The sequence below is a fragment of the Camellia sinensis genome, chromosome 5 (assembly GCF_055761805.1).
Source record: "Camellia sinensis isolate YWXY chromosome 5, ASM5576180v1, whole genome shotgun sequence".
NCBI lineage: Eukaryota > Viridiplantae > Streptophyta > Magnoliopsida > Ericales > Theaceae > Camellia > Camellia sinensis.
The window spans coordinates 69,457,517-69,475,275 of NC_138965.1; positions in this window are offsets into that span (position 1 = coordinate 69,457,517).

Below are 17,759 nucleotides of genomic sequence, written 5' to 3' on the forward strand. Positions count from 1 at the left end.
TACATGTTGATGGGTTGTAAATTTATATTTTTAAAAAGATATGCATGTATAGTCATGATAGTAATGGAAACGAACCAAAATGTCATTTTTTGTCTTTTGGAAAGTGTGGAGGAGAACGAATGTTTTATAGATAAACATGTTTGAAAAGGTACATCTGAGTATGTATAGGAAATGGAAGAGAGTATCGGACTTAGTGAGATTACTTCCTAAGTATTTGTTAATGTTATGAAAGATTGGGAATGGGGGTTAATGAAAGGAAAAAAAAGAAAGACAAACCACTTGTAGCATTAAATGAAACGGTTGTTTTCGAGAAAAGTTTATACATATATATTTTGTATAAACTGTCACATTACTATTCTAGTACGAGAATGAGTGTTCATGATCACAGCTATCTGTAAGTTGTTATTGTTGAGGATCATGTTGAGTTCCCTACTGGACTATATGTTCATCCCACGTTGTTGAATCTTTTTCAGGTGTTAAGCAGGTTGAGCTACAAGATTTGGATCTACTTATTTACTAGCCACGGGGCCTCAGTTACGTTGGCGGAATGCCATTGTTGTAAAAGGGTTACACCCTTCTTCTTGCACTTTAAGTGATGTAAGCCCAAGGGCAATTTGTTAAGTATGTTCATGTAATATTTACTTGCATACGAATGAGAGTATTGTTAATCACTTCTACGGATTGAATGTAAAAGTTCATTTCCGCATGATATCCTTGAAATTGAATTAAGTTAATGAATTTGGTAATGACTTCGAGTAATAAAAAGTGGGGCGTGACACATCAAAACTATATACAGGTGTACACAAAGTCCTCGCCAACATGACAAAATAAACAAGACAACAAAAGAGCGAAGACGGGTCTCATGCGTGAGACGTAAGGGCTGACTCTCCAAAACTTGGGTTGTTCCACACAGGCTTCACTGAGGCTGGGTCTGGACCTCTCTTGGCTCACCTAAAAATACATGAATGAGCGTGAGCGATAGCCCAGTGAATAATATCAAATACAGCAGTTATACAAACGATATGTAGAACAACAAACTTCAAACGGCCTTGGGCCCAATTCATATTTTTATTTAGCATATATACACAATTTAAGTCGTGTGACTGCGATTCTTAACAAACTGGCCTTTGGCCCATTCAAATTTTCATTTATGTCGAAACGGCCTTCGGCCCATTCATTCATGTCAAAATGGCCTTCGGCCCATCCATTCATGTCAAAACGGCCTTCGGCCTATCCATTCATGTCAAAACGGCCTTCGGCCGATTCATTCGTTTCAAAACAGTCTTCGGCCCATCCATTCGTTCTTGTCAAAAGGGCCTCTGGCCCATTTATTCATTCTTGTCAAAACGGCCTCTGGCCCATTCATTCATTCTTATCAAAACGGCCTCTAGCCCAATCATTTAGTATAACAACCATTGTCCACCAATCGAATCAGTGAACTTATAAAACTTATATAGAAGTAAGCAATTTGGACAACAAAATATTTCACATATCTTTGTTAAGATATTACTCACAGTGATCGGTTGGTTGGTTTGCCCTGGAGCTCGACCCTACACATTCCATGAACACAAAAGGGTCACAAACAATTGAATCCGTTCTAAATTCACATTTTCCTCTTTAGGCTTCATTCTTATCTCTTTAATTCAATTACAATGCTCAATGCATGCCTAAGAGTACTTGGAAGTGAAAGAGAACAGAAAATGAAACACAAAATGTCTTTTCAAAATTTCAGAAAACAGGGTCCCGCTCGACCGGACCCTTGAGGCCTGCAAAAGTGCTAGTTAGGTCGAATTTACGCTCGATCGTCCACTCCGGCGCTCGAGCGGAAGGCCTCTCTACATGGCTCCCCGCTCGAGCGTCAACTTCCCTGTCTGAGCGGACACCATGTCTGCAGAAAATACTGGGAGCTCGAAATCCCCGCTCGAGCCGCGGTTTCCCCCGCTCGAGCAGACATAAAAAATTATGGGTTTTCCAGAATGGTTCTTAAGCTAAAATCCAACACTCTAACCAACATTTCTTGCATGCCATGGCTCAAATCTCACATATACACATACTAACATGATACCAACACCAAATTACCACACAATGAAGCTCAATTTCTTGAATTACTTACATGCATGCCTCAAATTATCCCAAACTCATCACCAACACATCAAATTCAAACATGTAAAGCTCCTACCTCCATGATCCACTCTTGCATGTGAGAAATATTCATTCATATCAACTTAATTGGTGAAGAGATGATCAAATAGATGGATTTCATACAAGATTCAACATAGATTATGCACATTGTGTTCAAATATGGAAATTCATAGTAATTTCCTACATGCATATTGGCTCCAAATACAACAAAATCAACTCAATTCCCTTATAATCAAACTAATCCAAGTTCTAGACCATTAATCAAACTTGAATTCACAAAATTACAACTAATATACACAAATTCACTCGCCTAGGAGCTTCAAACACCCAAGCTCTAGTCAATCCTTAAGTTAAATCTTCAAATCCCCAAGCTTGAGCAAAAAATTACACAAATCTCTCCCTCTCTCTCTCTCTATAGCCGGCCCTCTCTCTATCTTGAGTTCAAATAAGCCAAATGAAGTTATAAGGAGAGAATAGAGGGTGTGGTGCCTCTTTACATAAGTTTCCACTAGCACTATTTAATAATAATAAATAATTGGGCACTAATTCACCAATTTAATCAACTTAATCTGGTTCGAATCAATTTTTCAATTAAACTTCACCGTAGGCTCTAAAAATTATGCCAATCACAATGGCATAATCAATTTCGGGTTCTGTGGCCGATAAGGCCTTCAATTTAATTTCCAAAGCAGATGATCAAACAAATATTCCTACGATGAACAGATAGAAATTCAAAACCACATATTTTCACATAATGGCACACAAAATCATATTAAACACATAATCGTACTCATATTAAGGACCAATTAATATATTACGGAACAGAGGTATCACAGTCTTTCCCCCTTTAGGAAGTTTGGTCCCTCAAACTTATTTTACCTTTGTCGGGAAACAAATGTGGATATCACAGGCGCATTTCATCCTCTTTTTCCCACGTGGCATCCGTCCCATAGTGTTCTTTCCATTCTACTTTCACCATTGGGATGGGCTTGCTTCTCAATTGTTTCACTTGCCGATCAACAATTCGTTCCGGCCATTCAGCATATTCCATATTTTCATCTATAGCCACCCGGTGATAATCAATCACATGAAACGGGTCTCGGAGGTAACCCCTCAACATCGAAACGTGAAACACATTATGGATTTGTTCGAATCCCGGTGGCAAAGCAACTCTATAGGCAACTGGACCAAGTCTTTCCAGAATCTGAAACGGCCCAATGTAACGGGGCGACAACTTGTCCTTCTTTCCAAACTTGACTTGGCCCTTCATCAGAGATACACGGATGAACACATGGTCACCAACCTCATACTCAAGTGGTCTTCTCCAAACATCTGCATAATTCTTTTGTCGGCCCTGAGCTGTTTTGAGCCTTTGCCGAATAATCTTGATTTTCTCAGAAGTGTCTTGCACAATTTCAAGCCCAAGTAAAGCTCTATCCCCGACTTCTGTCCAACAATTAGGTGATCTACACTTTCTACCATACAAAGCCTCGTATGGTGCCATACCGATGCTGGAGTGGAAGCTGTTATTATAAGCAAATTTTACAAGTGGCAAATAGTCTTCCCAACTCCCCTGAAAATCCAAAGCACACATCCGAAGCATATCTTCCAAAGTCTGTATTGTTCGTTCTGATTGCCATCTGTCTGTGGGTGGAATGCAGTACTGAATCTTAGTTCTATTCCCATAGTTTCCTGCAAACTCTTCCACAATCTAGATAAAAATTTCGGATCTCTATCCGACACAATAGATACCGGAACTCCGTGTAAACGGACAATCTCATCAACATAAATGGTAGCCAGTCTATAAGCATTAAATGTAGTTCTAACTGGCAGAAAATGTGCAGATTTAGTCAGTCTATCAACTACAACCCAAATAGAATCCATACCTCGAGAAGTCCGAGGTAGGCCAACAACAAAATCCATAGTCACATGCTCCTACTTCCATTCAGGAATAGAGAGAGGTTGAAGTAGACCGTCTGGTTTCTAATGTTCAGCTTTAACTTGCTGACACTGAAGACATTTGGACACATATTCTGCAATCTCTTTCTTCATCTTGGGCCACCAATAGGTTTGTTTCAAATCTCGATACATTTTATTATTACCCGGATGCATAGCAAATACAGATCGGTGGGCTTCATCTAAAACCCTCTTCTTTAGTTCCGGAATATCTGGGACACACATTCTGTTCCGAAATATCAACACTTCATTCTCAATGCCAAATTTCGCTTTCGGACTTGTCTCAAATTCATCAATCACTTTCTTGAGGAATTCATCCTCTTTCTGTTTCTGTTTGATTTCATCAATGATTGCCGGCTCGACTGTAATAGCGGCTATCAATCCGCCCTATTCACACATCACCACTTCAATTTCAGACTTCTCAAAATCTTGCAAGATCTCTTTCTGTTCAGTAAGCTACCAAGCCATACTCTCCGTTGATTTTCTGCTCAAGGCATCAGCAACTGTGTTAGCTTTCTCGGGTTGATACTGAATCTCTAAATCATAATCTTTTATCAGTTCCAGCCATCTCCTCTGTCGCATATTCAACTCCTTTTGCGTGAAAAATTATTTCAGACTTTTGTGATCCGTGTAGACTTCACACTTTGCCCCATACAGATAATGCCGCCAGATTTTCAAAGCAAAAACGACTGCTGCCAATTCTAAGTCATGTGTTGGGTAGTTTTTCTCGTGCAGTCTCAACTGTTGGGAGGCATAAGCAATAACCTTTCCGTTCTGCATTAGCACACAACCCAAACCTTTATAGGATGCATCACTAAAAATTATAAAATTTTCCGTACCTGACGGTAGTGTCAACACTGGTGCAGTGGTCAATCTCGTTTTCAATTCATGAAAGGCAGCTTCTCTTTCGTCATTCCATTCAAATAATTGCCCTTTGCGAGTCAACTGGGTAAGAGGTACAGCTATCTTGGAAAAGTTTTTCACAAACCTCCTGTAGTACCCGGCTAAGCCCATGAAACTGCGGACCTCTGTTACATTTGTCGGTGTAGGCCAATTCACAATCGCCTCTATTTTCTGCGGGTCTACTGAAATTCCCTCCTTGTTGATCACATGCCCTAAGAAAACAACTTCATCCAACCAAAACTCACATTTCTTTAGTTTAGCAAATAATTTCCTTTCCCGAAGTAATTGTAGGACAGCTCTCAAATGATGTTCATGTTCAAGTCTATCTTTAGAATATATCAAAATGTCGTCAATAAAAACCATAACAAATTCGTCAAGGTAGGTTTTAAAAATTCGGTTCATTAGGTCCATAAATGCTGCCGGAGCATTAGTCACTCCAAATGGCATAACAAGAAACTCAAAATGTCCATACCTCGTTCTGAATGCGATTTTCTCAACATCTTCTGCCTTAACTTTCAACTGATGATACTCGGACCTCAAATCAATCTTAGAAAACACCTGTGATCCCTGCAACTAGTCAAATAAGTCATCAATACGGGGTGGGGGATATTTGTTCTTTATTGTTACCTTGTTCAATTCCCGAAAATCGATGCACAGGCGTAGGGTTCCACCTTTCTTTTTCACAAACAGTACCGGTGCACCCCAAGGTGAAGTGCTAGGTCAGATAAACCCCTTGTCAAGCAGGTCTTGCAACTGTTCTTTCAGCTCTTTCATTTCAGCAGTAGCCATTCTATAGGGAATTTTAGAAATGGGTTGGGTGCTTGGCACAGTCTCAATAGTGAACTCTATCTCCCTGTCTACCAATTCCCCTGGTAATTCATTTGGAAACACATCTGGAAATTCTCTAACAATAGGGATATCACTCAATTCAACATTCACAGATTGTTCAGACAACACATAGCACAAATAACCCTGGCACCCCTTCCTGATCAGTTTACATGCTTTCATTGCAGATATCAAATAAGGTGGAGGCACTACCCCATTACCCACAAACACAATCTCTTTATGTTCTGGTGGTTTAAATATAACTCGTTTGTCACACAATCAATGGTGGCACAATACTTGGTCAACCAATCCATGCCCAAAATTACATCAAAATGCCTAAAGTTCAAGGGCAGCAAATCTACATATAGGATAGCATCCTCAACACGCATATCACAAAACCGGTATATAGATTCACACAATACAGATTCCCTAGATGGAGCTGACACACATAGCAGATATGGCAGTAATTCTAAAGGTCTATTCAGTCTAGATGCAAATGCATATGTCACAAAAGAGTGTGTGGATCCAGAATCAATTAATACAAAAGCATCCTGATTACATATAGAAATAGTACCTGAGACAACTGCGTTGGCATTCCGTGTATCGCCTGAAACAAGCGCAAAAACTCTCCCCTATCTCACGGTATCCCCGGTGGTAGCGGATCTCAAAGTATTTCCCGGTTTCGGGATCAATGCAGTGGAATTAGCAGCTATCTTTCCCCCATTCTGATTACAATCTCAGGCCATATGCCCTTGTTTCCCACATTTGAAACAGGCTCCTGACACACGGTAACAAACTCCACGGTGCTTTCTGCTACAAATATTGCACATAGGAGCTGTGTCTCGGGAAGGAGTTGGAGTATTCGAGGAGCCCATGTTTTGCTTTTTTGAAAATTTCTTCTTTGAAAAGAAGCCTTGCCTTTTGTTACTCTTCCATTCCGTTGTTGGCTTAGTTTGTCTAGCTATGTTAGCCTCTGATATGATGGCCCTGTCTAGCACTCCAATGTAGGTTTCCAGCTTCAAGACATTCATTCTCTCTAGGATGTCACTTCGAAGCCCACCTTCAAAATGACTTGCTTTCTTATAGTTAGTGCCAATCACATGTGGTGCAAACCTGGTCAATTCAGTGAATTTGGCCTCATACTCAGCTACAGTCATACCGTCTTGCCTTAGTTCCATGAACTCTGCTACTTTCCTGTCCCGAACACACTGCGGAAAGTACTTGTCATAGAAAATTTCTAGAAATTTCACCCAATCAACACCCTTGTGATTTTCTCTCATTAACATCCACCATCTTCTTACCTCGTCTTCTAGCATAAAAGTGGCTAGAAGCACTTTCTGTGTCTCCGAGCAAGGGAACACTTCAAACAACTTCTCAATGCCGAGGACCAATGCTTTGGCTTTCAACGGATCTAGTCCCCCGTGGAACTGTGGTGGTTTCATTTTCTTGAATTCTTTGGTGAGAGCTATTATCCGATCATCATTCTGATTATCTGGCACGGGTGGTGCCGGAGGTGGAGGTGGCGGATGTGGTTGCTGCCAGTGCAGTTGCCACTACTGTTGCTGTCTCAAAGCTTCTGCCATTTCCTGTATCAGTCTTTCCATCCTGTCTATTCTGGCAGTAGAGGATTCCTCTATCTCATCACCTCTTGTTTTCACCATCTAATTAAACTTAAATTATACTTCATACAAAAGATTTACAAGTATGCATATAATAAAGAGCATACATATTCAGATAATTTGCAATGCAGGCAAATCACAACTTATAACACATAATTGTTCATATCACAACATTTAAGCATATTCTTGATGCTTTCAAATTCAAACTTATCACATGAATGCATCCTAGATCTTTTCTAGACGCTTATTGCTCTTTTGGACAAGTGTGTGAGTTATTAACTCGTGCTTTGCTACCACTCTGTCATGACCCGAACCCGCCCCTATGGGTTACGGACATAACCGGCCAGTAATCCTGAGATTACCTACGGCCTCAAACCAAATCAGACATAACTCATCAAAGTAAAGGGGCCAAACGGAAGCAAAATTTCAAACTTTGTCCATAGAGCTGTGCTTACATGGCACATCAAATAAACCAAAGATATAAACAATAATAACTCACAACGGAAAAATAGTACCATAAAGTTCTGTACAGACAGGATGATATAAGTCTAAGTCAACCCATCAAAACTATATACAGGTGTACACAAAGTCCTCGCCAACATGACAAAATAAACAAGACAACAAAAGAGCGAAGACGGGTCTCATGCGTGAGACGTAAGGGCTGACTCTCCAAAACTTGGGTTGTTCCACACAGGCTTCACTGAGGCTGGGTCTGGACCTCTCTTGGCTCACCTACAAATACATGAATGAGCGTGAGCGATAGCCCAGTGAATAATATCAAATACAGAAGTTATACAAATGATATGTAGAACAACAAACTTCAAACGGCCTTGGGCCCAATTCATATTTTTATTTAGCATATATACACAATTTAAGTCGTGTGACTGCGATTCTTAACAAACTGGCCTTTGGCCCATTCAAATTTTCATTTATGTCGAAACGGCCTTCGGCCCATTCATTCATGTCAAAACGGCCTTCGGCCCATCCATTCATGTCAAAACGGCCTTCAGCCCATTCATTCGTGTCAAAATGGTCTTCGGCCCATCCATTCGATCTTGTCAAAACGGCCTCTGGCCCATTCATTCATTCTTGTCAAAACGGCCTCTGGCCCATTTATTCATTCTTATCAAAACGGCCTCTAGCCCAATCATTTAGTATAACAACCATTGTCCACCAATCGAATCAGTGAACTTATAAAACTAACATAGAAATAAGCAATTTGGACAATAACATATTTCACATATCTTTGTTAAGATATTACTCACAGTGATCGGTTGGTTGGTTTGCCCTGGAGCTTGACCCTACACATTCCATGAACACAAAAGGGTCACAAACAATTGAATCCGTTCTAAATTCACATTTTCCTCTTTAGGCTTCATTCTTATCTCTTTAATTCAATTACAATGCTCAATGCATGCCTAAGAGTACTTGGAAGTGAAAGAGAACAAAAAATGAAACACAAAATGTCTTTTCAAAATTTCAGAAAACAGGGTCCCCGCTCGACCGGACCCTTGAGGCCTGCAAAAGTGCTAGTTAGGTCGAATTTACGCTCGATCGTCCACTCCGGCGCTCGAGCGGAAGGCCTCTCTACATGGCTCCCCGCTCGAGCATCAACTTCTCCGCTCGAGTGGACACCATGTCTGCAGAAAATACTGGGAGCTCGAAACCCCCGCTCGAGCGGCGGTTTCCCCCGTTCGAGCGGACATAAAAAATAATGGGTTTTCCATAATGGTTCTTAAGCTAAAATCCAACACTCTAACCAACATTTCTTGCATGCCATGGCTCGAATCTCACATATACACATACTAACATGATACCAACACCAAATTACCACACAATGAAGCTCAATTTCTTGAATTACTTACATGCATGCCTCAAATTATCCCAAACTCATTACCAACACATCAAATTCAAACATGCAAAGCTCCTACCTCCATGATCCACTCTTGCATGTGAGAAATATTCATTCATATCAACTTAATTGGTAAAGAGATGAGCAAATAGATGGATTCCATACAAGATTCAACATAGATTATGCACATTGTGTTCAAATATGGAAATTCATAGTAATTTCCTACATGCATGCATCTATTGGCTCCAAATACAGCAAAATCAACTCAATTCCCTTATAATCAAACTAATCCAAGTTCTAGACCATTAATCAAACTTGAATTCACAAAATTACAACTAATATACACAAATTCACTCACCTAGGAGCTTCAAACACCCAAGCTCTAGTTAATTCTTGAGTTAAATCTTCAAATCCCCAAGCTTGAGCAAAAAATTACACAATTCTCTCCCTCTCTCTCTCTCTATAGCCGGCCCTCTCTTTATCTTGAGTTCAAATCAGCCAAATGAAGTTATAAGGAGAGAATAGAGGGTGTAATGCCTCTTTACATAAGTTCCCACTAGCACAATTTAATAATAATAAATAATTGGGCACTAATTCACCAATTTAATCAACTTAATCTGGTTCGAATCAATTTTTCAATTAAACTTCACCGTAGGCTCTATAAATTATGCCAATCACAATGGCGTAATCAATTTCAGGTTCTGTGGCCGATAAAGCCTTCAATTTAATTTCCAAAGCAGATGATTAAATAGATATTCCTACGGTGAACAGATAGAAATTCAAAACCACATATTTTCACATAATGGCACATAAAATCATACTAAACACATAATCATACTCATATTAAGGACCAATTAATATATTACGGAACAGGGGTATCACAGTTTTCAACTCGTTTCTTCTTCAAACTTGAGGTAGGGATTTCCTTTGAGTTATATATATGTTTTTGCAAGATCTAGATGATTTTAGAAATCATCCTTTGATTAGCTTTGAGAAATTGATTCTTGATTTCAAGAAGATGAATGATTTTGAAAGAGGGTTTATTTTATTTTCCTTTTGAAATAGAAATTGAGGGTTTTGAACCATATTGATTTAAGAAAGATGATTTTGGGGAGATTCTTCTAAATATTTTGGAGATGAATGGTTTTGGTGAGAAAACCTAGAAATTGGGTCTTTCTTTGAAAGATGTTGAAAACCTTGGAAGATGTTGTCATATTTATTTTGTGTACCAAAATAAATGGATGTTTTGAAAATTGTTTATTTATATATAAATGACGAATTTTGTGAAAAAAAATGAGAAATATTGTTTATTTTGAAAATTGTTGTCAAAATGTTGATTTAGTCTTGAATTGACTAAATTGTTGAGATTGTTCGAAATGTAGGAATTACATTATTCTCTTGAATGAATTGGATATAAAAGTTTATATATATATATATATATATATATTCATCTTGTGGAACAATTGAATATGGAAGTAATGTTGCATTGCATTATTAATCATACATTGGCATTTCAATTCATTGGACTATGTTAAGTTTTGGAAATTTGCATTGAGAAAAGAATGTTGGGAAATGGGTTTTCATGAAATGGTTTTGGGGTAAATATGGTGGTGAGTCTTGATAGGTGGTGCAGATGAAATTGCTTAAGTTGGCCTGAGTGTCCTTGGTGAAAGACTAGAAAGTCGCACGGATAGGTGTCGAGCCTTCCGATTAATACCGGTAAAAATGACAATTGGTAGTACTCCGACCTAGGGATTACCAGAGTTATATTTACCACCCCTTGAATTAAATTGATAAATTTTGAACAGTTGAAGTTGCATAATATCATTGAACATGATGGTTTTCAAAAGATGAAGATGTGTTTTATTTTCAAAAAGGCATGGCATGGCATGTGCATTCATCTCTTGAGACTTGTATAAAATGTATATACTTTGTGAAGGATTTCCTATTGGGCTTTATGCTCACCCTATGGGATTTTTGTACAGGAAAAAACGTGGTGAATTCGCCTAACTGAGGGCATGGAAATGTGTGTGCTGAGAGTATAAGGTTCTCATTTGCTGTGATTCTATTTGTAAGCCAAGGGCTTTGTATGTGTGAGTTTGAATAACCGTTTTTGTGTAACCTGGCTTAAGCCTTGGAAACTTATAACCCTTGGGGGTATTTATTTGTTTCTTTACTTGATGTCGGATTAAAGTATTATTGCATGAGAAAACTATTTACATTATGGAATGCAAATGCAGGACTGTATAATTGGTTTTTCCTTTAAAGGGGCCATGATTATTGCATTATCATTTGGACTAGAAATTTGGGGCGTTACATCACTCGAGTGCAACATTAGTCGTTCTAGCGGACCACTAGGGCTATAAAAGTACTGGATACATGCAAAGTGCGCTCAAGCGACAAATTGTTCGCTCGAACGATGAGGCAAAATTCTAGAATTTCTATAACAAAGTTAAACTTCAAACACTTAGTTTCAAATCATGAACTTGTATGGATTTATCCACAACTTCAAAGAATACTTAGAAATTCTTTCAAAAACATAGATTACAAGGTTGATGCTCAAAGGATGAAACTCAATGGTCAAACCAAATGAATCTTTCCTCTCTTTCCTAATCATTTACTTATGTTGTTTCTTAGCTTATTAATCCTTAATATGTCATAATTCACACCTAAGAATGTCCGGAAAGAGATAAGAACGAAGATATGAACTCAAAATACCTTTTGAAAACGTGTTGAAAATGAGCTGATGGTTAGAGCCATCTTTTGGTCAGTAGAGCCATCTGAAGACATAAACTGAGTTCGCTCGAGCCACCATCTGGTTGCTCGAGCCAACTTTTGCAGAGTGAAAAATATTGGGAGCTCGCAATGTTGGCTCCAGCCACCACTTGGTCGCTCAAGCCATCTGTGAAATTTTTGGGTTTCAAAACATAAAGTTTGGCTTCCAAACACAAATTCAAAGCCTAGGGTCATGTTTGGCTCATTCAAAAACACAAAATTACTTTAAAAGACATATAGACATGAGCCCTTTAAAACCATTTGCTTTAAAATCTCATCAATTTAGTAGATGCAAGATTTTCAAACTCTCAAAACTCAACTCCAAAGTGTATAAGGTTGCATGTTTGAACCAAACTCTTGAAATTACATGGAAGTACACATGTATGAGCTCAGAAGTGTTATGAATTGCCAAAATTGAGATCAAAACTTCTATACAAGCATCAATTCAACTACATGCATCAATTCAACTTCAATTCCCTTCCAAGACTTTCAAAACATGGAATTAATCTTCAAAACTTCATAATTCATGAATGCGTGTAAGGTATGATCCTTAATTTAAACATAGATGACAAAACTCATACTCAAAATGATGGAATACAACAAAATTATGCATGCATGCAAGAATTAATTCTAAATTCACCATCTTTAGTTCATTTCTTGAGCTCAATCACAATTTAGAAATCAAGGCTCAATTCTTGAGCTCTTCTTCTTAAATCTTCAAGTCTCCTAGTAATTCATTCAAGAGTAAGCTCTCTCTCTCTCTCTCTTTCTCTCTTTCTCTCTCTCTCTCTCTCTCTCTCTCTCTCTCTCTCTTAAGTCTAAATTTAGAATTTCTTTTGAGTGTAAGGATGAGTTTAGACCTTCAACTTAACATATATATAGGCTCAATTAGATTAATTAGCTAACCTAAGCTTAAGCTAAGTAATTAGAGCTTAGGTTGATTAATCCAAGGCTTATTTAATTGATTTAAATTTAATTAATTCAGTCTGAATCAAATTTTAATCAAACTTCACAGTAAGCTCTAAAAATTACGTTGATCACACTAAATTAATCAATTTCGGTTTATGTTGCCTCTACGGCCCCTAATTTCATATTATAGTAGAGATTGTAACAAAATTTTCTACAATCAACAGATAGGCATACAAAAATCACATAGAACACATAATTAGCATTGAGATTCATATTAGACATATAAACACATATATAATTAATGAATTAAAAGCTTAATACGGAACAAGGTTGTCACACGATTAGTCCTTGAGAATCGACGCTTGGTCTTAACCGCTGTTCTACGAAGTAGTAGTTATTAATCTAGTTTTAAATAAAATATTTTAGTGCGTAAACGACCACATCAATAAATTATAGGTGTTTTCGATTCTATAGCATGATAAATCATAGATGCTTTCGATTTGGCATGGTAAATTAAAGATGTTTTCAATTCTATAGCATGATAAGTCATAGATGTTTTTGATTATAGCATGATAAATCATATATACTTTCAATTCTATAGCATATTAAATTATAGATGATACTTTTGATTCTAGCATGATATAGCATGATAAATGCTTTCAATTTGAATGCAAATTTGTTCACCCTTTGTAGTGTGTGGACATTGCACTTCATTGTGGTTGGTCCATTATGATGTGAAAATGGGACCACTCTACTTATCCACCAATAAAAAAAAATGTGTAATATTCACACAATATGAACAAATTTGTTCTCCTTATGATTTTATAGCATGATAAATCATAGATGCTTATGATTTAGTTCTGTAGATATTTACAAATCTCCGAACAATATCGAGTACATACAATATTGAAAATAAAAGAAAATGTCACATATATAAACCACTAAACACAAACAAATAGAGCCGGAAATTTGGCACGCGACCTTTGTTAACACGATTTGAATTGTATACTTAATTAGAGGGTTTGGATTGGTCTATTTTTGACACTAACACGAATATGGCCGACAACATGCGTATTAAATGACTTATGCTATGGTTGAAGACATGTAATTCAAACAAGACCCGTTCAACCCATGTCATAATTTGTGTCGACATGTGAACACGAATCCACTATTAATCCACAAGTAACCCAAATATAACATAAATCCAGTAATCGTAAAATCTTAAATGCTTTATTCTTAGCCATTGAATTACAATTTGGTATTGGACGAAAATTTGTTTTGTTTTAAAAAATTTGTTAGATATTCACCTAAAAAAAAAAATTGTTAGATGTTTAGATATTAATGGGTGATAATTGGATGTGTGGATGATTAGTAATGAATATTTTGAATTGTTTTTATGAATATTAGCATATATTAGGGGAAAATGTACCTAAATAGGAATAACTTAAAATAATTACATCTTCATGAAAGTGCAAACTAGCCTGTATCTATGTGTTAGCTATATATTTTGTAAAAGCCAGTTACAATCCGACACGTGGCAGAATAAGGATATTATTGGAAAATAATTTAAGTCTCCAATCCTGATCGTACACGTGGTGATGATAATTGGTTCTCACATGGTCTGAGCAACATTGGATCAGTAAAGAAACGCAAGGTGACGTGGCTTCAACGGTTACTCATATTCAAATTCAAATACATGAGGGAAGCCTAACTGCAAATGGTGGCATAATGGAGCTACTTCTAAGGCAACATGATGAGCGATCATGGAGGAGCAGTTCGACGGTTCGAAGAGCAGTTCGAAGGTCATCTTTGACAAGTATAAATAGCAGAGAGACCCCCAGGAAAAAGGACGGAACTCAGATCATACATACCAGTCTTTATTTCATATTTTACTTTCCAGTTTTACATTCCTGTACTTTTAATACCTGCACTTTACATATCTGCACTGCACTTCAATTCATAGGAGTAGTCTCAAGTAGATTCAAGTGGACTGTTGCTGTAACTCTCTTCGAGGCTGAGTTCGGACTATTGTAAGTTTTTCATTTTTATGAAATACTTCCATTGTTCTTCATATTAATTGTTATTTCTCTTAATTTCTCCTAAGTCAAGCCACCAGTAAAAGTCCTCTTCATTGAGGCTGAAAGAACTAAAACACAATCGTCTGGTAATTGGTTGGCAATCACAATTTCTGTAAGGACTGATTGATCCTTGCTGGCACGCTCACATTTACAAAAATACCCTTCCAAAAGCCAAAAAGCCAACACTATGCAAGTAAAATTCATGGCATGGGATATAACCCTCACTTGTTGCAACCGTACAAGTATAATGACTTTGAGTTAAATCCACTTAAATGTAATTTTTCCTATATATTATTTTTGTGGTTGTTAATGTTTAAACATGTTTTTCTTAGAGCGTTCTCTTTCTTTACATTAAATTTAAATTTGATTAAATAAGTACAGTTTTGCTATTCCAACCATGAATTTAAACCCATATCAAATGTGGGAAAACCAAAAACTTTCATCAAATGGGGGAGGCTTGAGCGTTTCATCAAATTGATAAGGTAGCCTTTATTGTTCCAGGTAGTTGGGACGTCACAGTACACCGAACAACCAGATGATGAAAATTAAAAATTTAGCGTTAGAACACTTGTTATCAGATGAAACTTTTAACCCAAATCCTTACTCAAATTTGATGAAAAAAAAGAGTAAGCGTTAGAGATGCTCTTATGCATGTAATATGAAATATGTTTGCTTTAAATATATTGTACTATCAAACAAATTTTTATCTAACTGTGTCAGGTGAGTCATATTCTAGCTGACAAAATTATAAGTACATCAAGTCAATTTGATGATATTTAACGTGTTTAGTTAAATGAATCGTGTTATTGTTGGAGTGTTTTCGACACGAATCCACAATGACATGAGAAAAACGATACAACACCGCACAAGATTCCCACCCCTACAAACAAGTGAATTCTATGTAGGTTAATGTTGGAATTAATTCATGACCTTGCATCTAGTAGATAGAAAAATAATAATAAATATGTAACATTTTTATACTATAAATGTAACAACCCACATTTATGTCTTAGTCATGTTCATGAGCATTTGTATGATTATGACTCGTTAAGCTTGCATTTATATGTTTATGACTTGTTTTGCCTAAGTAAAGTCCATGCCTTGTTTTGTGTTTATGTGATTTGCCTAAGTGTTGTGTGCATGCTTTGTTCCTTCCTTGGTGTCTCGAGCCTAAGTTATGTTAAGCCTAGATCATTCCAAGCCGAGGTCATCTTCAGTCTAGAATTATCTTGGAACCACTTGGTTTGACCTCCACCTTCGCCCTGACATATTGGCTGAGATGTCATTATCTAGGCCGAGATGTTCATCACCAAGGCCGAGATGTTACATTTGCACCTAAGTGATCTTGTCCTGGAGTGGTATGACCTAGACCGAGGTGTGGCACATCTAGGCCAAGGTGTGGCACAGCGTAGTCAAGTGTTGTCCTTCCTAGCCGAGGTCATTGTCACCTTAGTTGCTGAAGCTTTGTCCTTAGCCGATGTCATCACTTGCCGGAGTGCCTTACCGGGTAGCTTGTTAGATACACTTTGTCTTACACATGTCTTGTCAATCTATCACCTTTTTTAGGAGAACCAACCAGCCGTTGCCACGTGTCCGAGCTGAGTGTTAAGTCAGCCGGCAGAGGGAGAAACCTATCATTTGTTATATCCTTGTTTTGAAGAAGAGAGAAAAGCTCTAGAAGAGGGAGAGGAGTTCTTGAGGGAGAGGAGATTTCCAAGCTTGATCCCTAGAGATCGAACCGTTAGATCCGTGTTTTAAAGTTAGATTCTTGATCTGCTCATGTTGTTCTTTATGTTCATGTTATTGCATTGCATGGTTGAATATGATTTGTAAGCCATGCATTGCTTTGAAGTTCGGTTTTAGAAAGAGAAAATAGTATTCATGTGTTCTTCAAGAAAAGTCATGTTTTAATCCGAAAGTTCATGCCAAGATCCATGTTTTTATATTTGTTTTCACATGATCTTCAAGCATGGGTACCCAGGTCCATGTTTTCGAACTCATAGCATGAAATCCCAGATTTTTGTAATAAAGAAGTTATGATTTTAGCATTCATATTCTTCATGGTCTTCATGTTCATGTTCTTCATGTTCTTCACGAGTGGAAACCCAGATCTCCAGACCTCACTTCCCTAAGTGTAGTCGCCGAAATCACTCTTACCTAGATTACACACTTAGGCCAAGCATCGTATCTCACCTTAGCCTACCTTGCATGATCACTTACACCTTTAGTTTGTTTTGTGCGCACCTCGGCATGCAGCCGCACGCCGAAGCCTAGGTAGCCACTCCTCGGCCAGGAGGTGTGGGACCTCAGCAAAGACTTGGTTGGTACCCAGCATGTCTTCCTGACATGTAAAGCAGTGTTTTGACTTCCAGCATGTTTTCCCGAGATCATTTGCATGCACGCAAGACTTGTTTTGAGAAGAGCATTCAATAGACTTTGCCATGTGTTTGTAGGACTTGGACTTGCCTTGACCCCAACGTTTGAAGAACTATGTAAGTGGTATTTTTAATAAAGTTATGTTATAAAGATTTGATAAAACCTTGTTTCGTTTTGATGAAAGCATTTGATTAAGCATGAATGATTACTCCTATTTTTGTGTATCAAGTAAGCTTTGTTTTGATGACATTCTTGGAAAGTCCTTAGTGCCAGGGGACTATAATGCAACTGCACCCTTGCTTGAGAGATCTCTGCCATCGACGG